The 9,655-nt window shown below is 40.4% G+C and overlaps 1 long non-coding RNA gene across 1 annotated transcript; it reads right to left on the bottom strand.

The window, feature by feature from the left end:
* Positions 1-2,712: 2,712 nt before the first annotated feature.
* LOC122926760 lies at positions 2,713-5,804 on the bottom strand. The gene is made up of 4 exons (XR_006387713.1): positions 5,714-5,804; positions 3,814-4,013; positions 3,234-3,392; positions 2,713-2,968 (listed from the first exon to the last, which is right to left on the bottom strand). It is a non-coding gene; the product is annotated as an uncharacterized LOC122926760 (long non-coding RNA).
* Between the last annotated feature and the right edge of the window lie 3,851 nt (positions 5,805-9,655).

Raw genomic sequence — 9,655 nt, 5'->3', positions numbered from 1 at the left:
CCCCCCCATCATTTCACATTTCTGCCCCTCATGATTCATGTCCATTTCTTGCCCCCCCATCATTTCACATTTCTGCCCCTCATGCTTCATATCCATTTCTTGCCCCCCCATCATTTCACATTTCTGCCCCTCATGATTCATGTCCATTTCTTGCCCCCCATCATTTCACATTTCTGCCCCTCATGATTCATGTCCATTTCTTGCCCCCCCATCATTTCACATTTTTGCCCCTCATGATTCATGTCCATTTCTTGCCCCCCATCATTTCACATTTCTGCCCCTCATGATTCATATCCATTTCTTGCCCCCCCATCATTTCACATTTCTGCCCATCGTGATTCATATCCATTTCTTGCCCCCGATCATTTCACATTTCTGCCCCTCATGATTAATATCCATTTCTTGCCCCCCCATGTGCCAATATCATAGTGCCATCCTCTCCCCCTGCCCCCTAATGTGCCAGTATCAAGTGCCTCTCTCGTCTCCTATCCATGTGCCAGTATCATGGCGCCAATATCCCCCCTCCACCCCATGGCAGTAAAGTAACAGTCCGATATAAAAAAAAAACTAAAAACTTTTATACTTACCTCCATGTCAGCGATGCGATGCAGCCTCTAGTGTTGAAGATTTAGTGCTTGTGTTCTTATTTAGCCTGTCTTTTATAAAAGTTTGTGATGGGATTTGAACCCATGACCTTCTGTATCAAAGGCAAAGCACTTACCCTTACCCACACAGCTATGAAAGCTGTATAGGCAGTTACTTTAAAAATATATATATAAGACTTCTACTGTAGATAACTTTGATACCTAGGGTACAACCATACACATGACAGTTGCCTCAACACACCCTAGCTCTGCTACATCCATACACAGTGTGCTGGGGCAGCTGTCATGTGTATGTACACTAGGTATCAAAGTTATCTACAGTAGAAGTCTTATATATATATATTTTTTTTTTAATTTTATTATTAAGTTACTGGCTATACAGCTGTCATAGCTGTGTGGGTAAATGCCTTGCCTCTGATGTGAAAGGTTCGAATCCCAGGGGAAACTTTTCTGAAAGACATGCTAAATGAGATTTAAATACTACAGGGTTTGTAGCTCAGAGTGTGTGTTGCTTGCGGCTGCTGCCTCAGCCTGTCAGCTGTGTGCCGCTCTGAGACAGTGGGGGGCGGGCGGCCGGGCTGCTCGGCACACAGGCTCAGCGAGGTAAATGTAAGTTAGCAAGTTAATTGTTTTCCGCCGCGGCGCCGCTCCCCCCCTTCTCTGCGCCCTCAAGCAGCCGCTTAGGCTGCCTTATGATAGAGCTGGCCCTGGTTGGATACTAATATGTCATGGCACCTGCACTTTACGAGTACTTACCAATTATTTGCTTATGGCATACATGACAAATTAACTATTACCTCTTACAACTGACTCCTATTGTTACTATTACATTATATAGATTGTTACACTGCCATACCACCGCTCAGGGGAACCACACTTTTTCTATGGTGGTTTTAACATCTCTGTTAATCATGTTATATCTAATCATTGAATTAACATTATTTTATATTTCAGCTAGACTCAGCAAGACCCTGATGTCTTTTGTAGCCATTTCTCTACACTAGTATCTTCTTTTGGTGACTGTTGCGTGTGAAGCGTTTCCTGCAGACAATCACCTTATAGAGTGTGTATTCAAAAGCTGCTATTACATGTAGGAATTTCAGACACATCATAGTGAAGAGCAATCACTCTGCAATTGATCATCTCCATGCTGTCCAGCAGTGTTCTGGCAGCAGAGAGCAATTATACTGGTGGATATTGAAACATATTTGTTAAAGTTTAAACCATGTTTAAAAAACACAATGTGCAAGTCGAATATTGTGCATTGTAATTGCTTATTGCCGCATCATGAACGCTGGAGAGCATGAAGACATACAGTGGCATAGCGATCACTCCTCCCCATGTGGAGTTTGAAATCCCTACATGTAATTGCCAGTTTTAAATACGCTAGCTAGCAGGCATTTGCTCCAGACAATTGTCTGCTTTCTCAGCCAGTAAAATACAGCCATTAGTTACTACACGGGCCCAGACATTTCCAAACATGAAACGTTAGTACATGTCATATGCATGTTATGTAATATTGTGGGTTTCTTCAATCTGAAAACTGTGCAAAATCTGGCTCAGGAGTGGTATGTGTCGATGGTGTCCGCGATTGGCCAACAGATGAAGTGGAATGTGACCCAACAGCTGTGGAGCGTCTGGATGAAGGACGGGTCTCTTGAGTTGTGGCTTGGCTCCAAGGCTGGCTTGATTGTACTGATGTTTGTTGTGTAGGATTTGGCTGGATGGTCTCAAATTGGTGTTGTGGCAGAAATGGTTGAATGCTGGGTGGTGGAACAGTGGTGGATGTTTGTGGCATTGTGTTTGGTAATGGTGCTGAGTACTGTACACGGTATGTTTGATATTGGCTTAGATATGGGTTAGTCTGGAAGTTTGGAGCATACGGTGTTTGATCAGCAGGTGGTGGGTTATATTGGCTGTGTGGGTTTGTTGTGAATGGGTATGTTGTTTGGTAGGTGTTTGGTGGTGCAGGGTAGTAATGGAGTGGTGCAGAAGTTGGAAATTGGGTTTGGGTTAAGGTAGTTGTTTGTGTTGAAATATATTTATTTAGAATCTACCATAACTCTTTGCGACATGCATCCATTTTATTTTTTGGTAGCTTTTTAAGGACAGTAAAGGTAAATATTGAGAAATGGTAGTTGGGATCATCCATTAGTCCCCTGCGCTCATCCAGAAGTGAGCTTAACTGGCCTGATAGTGGAATGTTGGCCTCATTGGGTCGTCTCCTTCGTCCTCAAAGAGAAATAGCAGAAGGGGCCTCAGTGGATATTTCAGTTGTTGCCTTAGCTGTTGACTCTGGTGGTGCATCTGAGCTGTCATGGTCAGGTTCTGGACCACTGGATCTTTGCAGATTCCCGCTGGTACTGCAAAATAAATATTTTCCCAAAATAATGCCTCACTTACATGTCAATGTTCGGTCAGTGATTTCCATCATTCATTGTGAGCCCAAACAAGGTGAGTCTCTAAACACAGCACAGGTGCAGATCTTTTCCTTACACCTTATGTCTGTGTAGCTTCCACTCCTAGTTTTGGCTCACGATCACTGATGGAAATCACTGACCAATATCGATCACATGTGAATTTGGAGACAAAAACAAATCATATAAACAATATAATATAATCATTTACCTTCTTGTTTCCAGTACTGGTCGCAAAAAATCAAGTTGATCAAAATGTATTGTTTGCGCTTAGATGGTGAACTTTAGCTTCTTCCAACGTCTCTTATTTGGCGCAACTCCCGGGTGTAGCAGTCCTTTAGAGATTGTCAATGGTCTTGCACTGCCTTCCCTGTATTTCGACATACGTCACATTATGAACAGCATGTACTTTTTGTTTAGAAAGCCAGTGTTTAATTTCCACACAAAAATGGCACATGTGGCCTTGGATATCCATTTAGTGCAGCATCTAGTACCTTATTTTAGTGCTTAGGAGGTTTTTGCCAAGTTTTTTGCAAATAAGTTCAACTTTCACCTACTCTGAAAATGTTCTTTTAAAAGGAGTCTGTGAAAGTAAAGGAGGGAGCGGTTGAATGTTAAACAAGTTGGGCCTAACTTAAACTTATGTCAATTTGGACAAGCCTACTACATGGTGTCATGTATAGTTTAGGGGGGCCAAGGCCTCTTTAATTTTAAAGTACACCCTGTGATTAAACACACGAAATCTCAGCAAACACAGTAATTACAATATAAAGTGTTAATTGAAATCTTACTTTTAATAATTTGTTGGCTGGATGACAAGTAAGGGCCATTCTGGTAACAAAGCAGTAACAACTTCGTCCCAAGCTTGTTTTTTTTTTGGCTACAATCTGCATAAGCAACATCCCTGCTGTCCCATATGCATGACCTTTGCTGGACGGCACCAATTAGAATTTCCTCGTCCACATCTAAGCGGGATGCAGCCATTCTGGAACTTAATCACAAGTCATATTTTAGAAGGAAAGAACATAAGACAATGTGACAATTCAAATCCAAAAAATTAAACACTACACACATCCAGCACCACTGCATACACTGCTCAACTACATACGCACACACACACATATCCAGCACCACTGCATACACTGCTCAACTACACACACACACACACACACACATCCAGCGCCACTGCATACACTGCTCAGCTATATAGACTTTCAGCTCCAAAACAAGCACCAAGACAAAGTTCATAAATTGTATGTATAAATTCAAAGTCAGTCTGAGCCAACCTTTACCACCGTGAAATGTTAAGGATGCAACTAAAAAACCTCTGCCTAAAATTAGTAGCTCAAATTAGTGGGCCAAGTAAGGGACTAGCAGGATGTTAGACGGTAGGTGTGGCCGGCTTCAATAGAAAAAATAGGAGACACAGACTACTTTATTCACAAACCACATTAAATAAAGTAGTGACTGAGCCAAAAAACATGGCTAGAGTAAACCAACTAAGGGCACTATTTAAGTAAGTAGAATACCAGATACATAGAGGTAATAAGAGAAAGGAAAAATACATGGAAAGAAACACAATGGGAACTGTATACGCTGCAGAATATGGAATACACAGTCTGTTTTTCAATTTGAAAAAGGTTCACATCATACCTGTAAATATAAGTGGCTCTACATTAAAATATCACTTGCAGAATTATCAACTAATGGGGAATTCATGTAATATACACCATTTTTGAAGATTCATGGTATTTACAAATTTAAATAAGGAGCACAATAATTAGCTGGCACAGTTGAATTTGAAAATTCCTCAGAGAAGAAGCCTGGCATGAACAGCATACTCCAAAAATGGCATCTGCAGAAAGATGAGCAAATGAGGGCTTTGTATAGCTTTGTCTGGGTCAAAAACCAGACACCCAAACAAAGTTTTGTCGCATATATGTCGCAGTGAAGTCGCAGTCGCACATGACTTGCATTGAAACCTATGGGAGAAGTGTTGCTAGTGACATGTGCCATGTGACACAAAATCCATTTTTTTTTGCGACTGTCGTGTCGCAGTGCGACACCACAGACTATCATTTTAAAAATTGTCTCGCGACATTGGTGCTTGGTGCGACAAAATGTCACTCGACAAATGTCGTTGTGTAGCTCCAGCCTAATACCCGAAAGGGAGCTGTTTTTCTGTGGATGTCCCAGTTACAGTGGAAAAAGTGAAAAATATATAAAAAAGGGTCAGTGTCCCCCAGAGGTCTTTCAATTACCTCATGGGGAACATATTATGCATCAAAAATCAGTCAAAAATAGTAAAGAATATAATAAAATATGAATAAAATCGAAAACAACACCATAGTAGCCCCATGGACATGAAATTATGCTTATCAAAGCGGCCAACACAAAATAGAGCACTTATTTTAATAATATATTTTGGTATCAGTTTGCATATTTAAAGAATAAGGAGCTGCAGTTTGCAAACAAATTACTTTGCAAAAAAAATTCCACTATTTCCCCAAATTGGACTAAAAAGAAAAAAAAACGCTATAAAAAAACAACCAAAAAGCCGCAATGTTTAACATAAAAAAGGTCATGAAAATTATTTTGGTAACTAACAAATAAAAAAAGTTACAACTGTTAAACCAGCACGTGTCTGGTCATTAAAGGGTAAGTGGAAGGTGCACTGATGAAAACAAATACCTTTGCCTGGTGGTGTTTAGTTACTGCACTACCCTTCGTTATACCTTGTCTCGCAGGTTCTGTCAGATCGGCCACAACAATGTGGGACGTGCTCTGCTCTCAGCTGCCTGGGACTCATAGGACTTCCTGGTTATGCAAATGACTGACGTTTAGCAGCTGCACCTAGTAAAGAGCTCCGCACACCTCCAACCCTTGATCAGCAATAGCTCAGTGGTTACTTCTCTGACTTCACAAGCGTGATCTAATCCCTTTGGGGGTTCAAAACCCACGGGCGCTGTCTGATTTTTTTAAAAAAAAATATGAATTTATAATTAAAATCTATCTTTATTATCACATTAAAACGTGTTCATATCAGGATATTTGACATATCTGCAATACACAAGTTTCCAGTTCTAAATGTATGCCAGCCTTAGAATACGTAAGAACTTGCTGGGAGTGGTAGTTCCGCTATTGTTAGGATGCATTTACTTGAGTAGATTCTTTTCTCCTTACTTTGCCATGAACAAAATCAAAAAAGTCAAATTAAACCTTATAATAACTCCATGGGGTCATTTCTCATGCTCGTCTGTTTTTTAGAGTGCGATTAGACAGACGTAGCGGATTAGCTTGTCACTATTTTGCATAGTATTTATAAAGAGTCGCACAGCAGGTGATAAATTAGGATAGGGCTACACGACGACATGAATGTCGCACAAAGTATTTTGTAATGCTTACCTATGGTGTCTCACTGCAACATGCTGCGACAGTGACACAACAGTCACACAAGTGAATGCAAAAGTGCTGTGAAAAAGACACAAATTATATAAAAAGTTGCATATTAAATATAAAAAGTCGCAGCCATATACACATAATTGATGTTTGTGAAAAGGAGCATGACTACCAAAAGATGCGACTATTTAAATAAAACTGTTGCATGGCCCCACACAAAGCTGACAAAAAAACTAAGCCACCCCTGGAGTGGAGTAAGGCTGGGTTCACATAAGTATTCAGCCTTTCTGTTCTCCTGCTCCTTTATAGCAGCAGGAGAACCGAAAGAACGGATTCGGCACATAACTGAGCCGAACGGAGACTACGGACCCCATAGACTATTATGGGGTCAGTTAGGATTCCACTCAGAGGAAGATTTTTGAAGCAGAGACAAAAGTTCATGTGGCTGAGGGTGTTAGCCGTGTGGTTTTCAAGAACCCGCCAAGAAGGTCCATGCTTGGTGCAGTTACCATGCAGACCTCTTTACAAAGCCGTAGCGGGATCCTTAGTGCGATTTCACTCCATTCAATGGAACTAAGTCTAGAGCAGTTTTACCTGAAAACCCAGATCAGACACCTCAGCAGGGCATAGTGGTTTCTGATGTGGGATACGTGGAAGATTTTTCCACTGAAAATTTTTTCAGTGTGAGCCTACTGTAGTATGCCAGCATCATCCACTGTGTAGTGGGAGTGCTGACATACTACAGCTATGTACTCGTTCACTTGAATATCTTTCTCTATCTATCTATCAAACAACAAGAAATAGCAGCACACTCAGTAGTGAAAATGGGTGCAATCCCTTGTGGACTTTAGGCAAAAATCCATGGACAATGTCCAAAAAGCAAATGATGAGGCAGCACTCTGGTATCACTGAATGGTGTTAGACCCATTTATTTCCCCAGTCGCAACGTTTAGGCCCAGCTCAATGAGGCCTTTGTCACGCTATCAATCAACACTCTGTCTGTTTACCTATGTATCTATGTAGCTCATATACAGTGGTACCTCAAGTTACAATATTAATTGGTTCCAGGATGACCATTGTATGTTGAAACCATTGTAAGTTGAGTAATTGGTTCCAAAGCCCCAAAATGTCATCTAAGATAAGGGAAAATAAAGATTTAAGAAAAATAAGCAGATAACTAAGACAGATAAAACAATTCCTTACATATAACAGTCATAAAAAGCTGATAACTAGCAACTAATACAGCTATTGTACCAGAGAAGTGGCCTTCAGTGGTTGGATCTGAGTCTGAGACGTTGTATGTTGAGTCTAGTTTCAACTTACGATGGGTCAGAAAAGACCATTGTATGTTGTATATATTTTTTCCTGGGGCCATTGTATCTTGAGGGTTCACTGTGTATCTAATGGAAACTATCTACTTACACCATGTAAAAATTAACCCTAATACTTTAACCCCTTCCTAGTCAGCACCATATGTATGGTGCTTGGTGGGACTTTAAAGATGGTGACGCTTGTGATGAAGTCTATTAAACAAACAATCGGATGATCGCTTGTTATAGTTCCCTATGGGAACTACAAAAAAGTGGGAAATATATAAAAATTGCAAATTTAAATAAGCCATGTTTCCCCAAAATCAAAATACATAATGGGCATCACCACATGGAAAAACGCCCGTACTATTAAAATATAAAAATATTTATCCCATACAGCAAAAAAGTCTAAATGGACAATTCGCCATGTTTTGGTCACTTCACCTCCCACAAAAAAATTAACAAAAAATTATCAAGAAGTCATACAGCCCAGACAGTACAGATCACCCCTCAAAAAATGAGCCCCACACAGCTTCTTTCACATAACTACAAAAAGTTAAAGGGGTTTTACTTTTTACAGTATTAAAATGCAGGAAAAACTATACATATGTAGTATCTCCGTAATTGTACTGACCCCAAGAATAAAGGTAACAGGCCAGTATTACCACATAGTGTACGCCGTTAAAACAACACCCATAAAACTGTTGTGGAATTGTGTTTTTGTTTTTTACCAATTTCACTCCATTTGAAATTTCTTTCCAGCGCCTCCCTAGATTGTATGCAATATTAAATGTTGACATTAAAAAGTGCAACTTGTCCTGCAAAAAATAAGCTCTCATATGGCTTATATGTGAACGGAAAAATAAAAAAGTTATGGCTCTGGAAAGGCAGGGAGTGAAAAACAAAAATGCAAACACATAAAAACTTCTGAGGCTGAAAGGGTTAAATAAGGGTTAATTCAATGAACAATCCTGCTATTTATTTTATAGCAGTATAGACAAAAGGTTAGAAGAGCTCAGCTTTCTTTTCAGGATCTGTTGATGGCAAATGTAAACCATGACCTGCAGGGGGCAGCGCAGCAGGTGACCCTGTATGATTTGTCAATCTGCTGAAGCCTGCATACTGTATGCCCTCTACTTCCCGCACATCTGTATGTAGGTCAGAGAGATCCATATATCTCTGCACATATATGTGAATGATACTTCTACACTGCCTGTTCTGTGATTGCGCAGTCAGTGGCTTCTTCCTTCTCGGTGCTCCAATCCCTTCGGGGGTTTGAATCCTGGAGGCGATGAGTATATGACTTCATAGTATTGTCACCATTTATTTTAATGTTATTTCAGCTCTGTCTTACTGTATGACAGCACCTATCAATATTCTGTGTTATTAGTCTCTTCTGTGTGCTGTATGCCAGGCTTGGACTAGAGACAATATATTGCTGGGATTAGTAGTTCCACACAGGTTGTCAGCATTAATAAGCACACTGGCAGAGGGGACATTTCTAAGAGGTTGGAGTATTAAGCAGCTGGTGCTGAGATGCCAAGAGGAAGGTCACCCCATGACATTTCTCCTGGCATCGTGCTTTGTTTTTTAACTATTGACTTACCCAGAAGATATAAAATATCATAGAAAAGCAGGAATTTTGGAGAGATGAGCTGGTAGGATTAGGGGGATCATAATATTTGTTCTATTGTAAGATGTGGGGAATAATATACAGCATAATATACACTATTCAGCCATAACATTAAAGGGGTATTCCCATCATGGTCCTTTATAACCACAGTAAGCTCCAGCCGAGGTTATGCAAAGTTCCGGAAACATCCAAACTGGCTGCACTTTGCTGTTTCCATAAGGGCTCATTCAGATGACCATATGAATGGGTCCACATCCGTTCCGCAAAGGTATCAGTGAGAGCAGCTGCAGA

The sequence above is a fragment of the Bufo gargarizans genome, chromosome 2, assembly GCF_014858855.1.
Source record: "Bufo gargarizans isolate SCDJY-AF-19 chromosome 2, ASM1485885v1, whole genome shotgun sequence".
NCBI lineage: Eukaryota > Metazoa > Chordata > Amphibia > Anura > Bufonidae > Bufo > Bufo gargarizans.
Note: the sequence above shows the minus strand (reverse complement) of the source record. Positions and strands in the feature narration are given on the sequence as shown.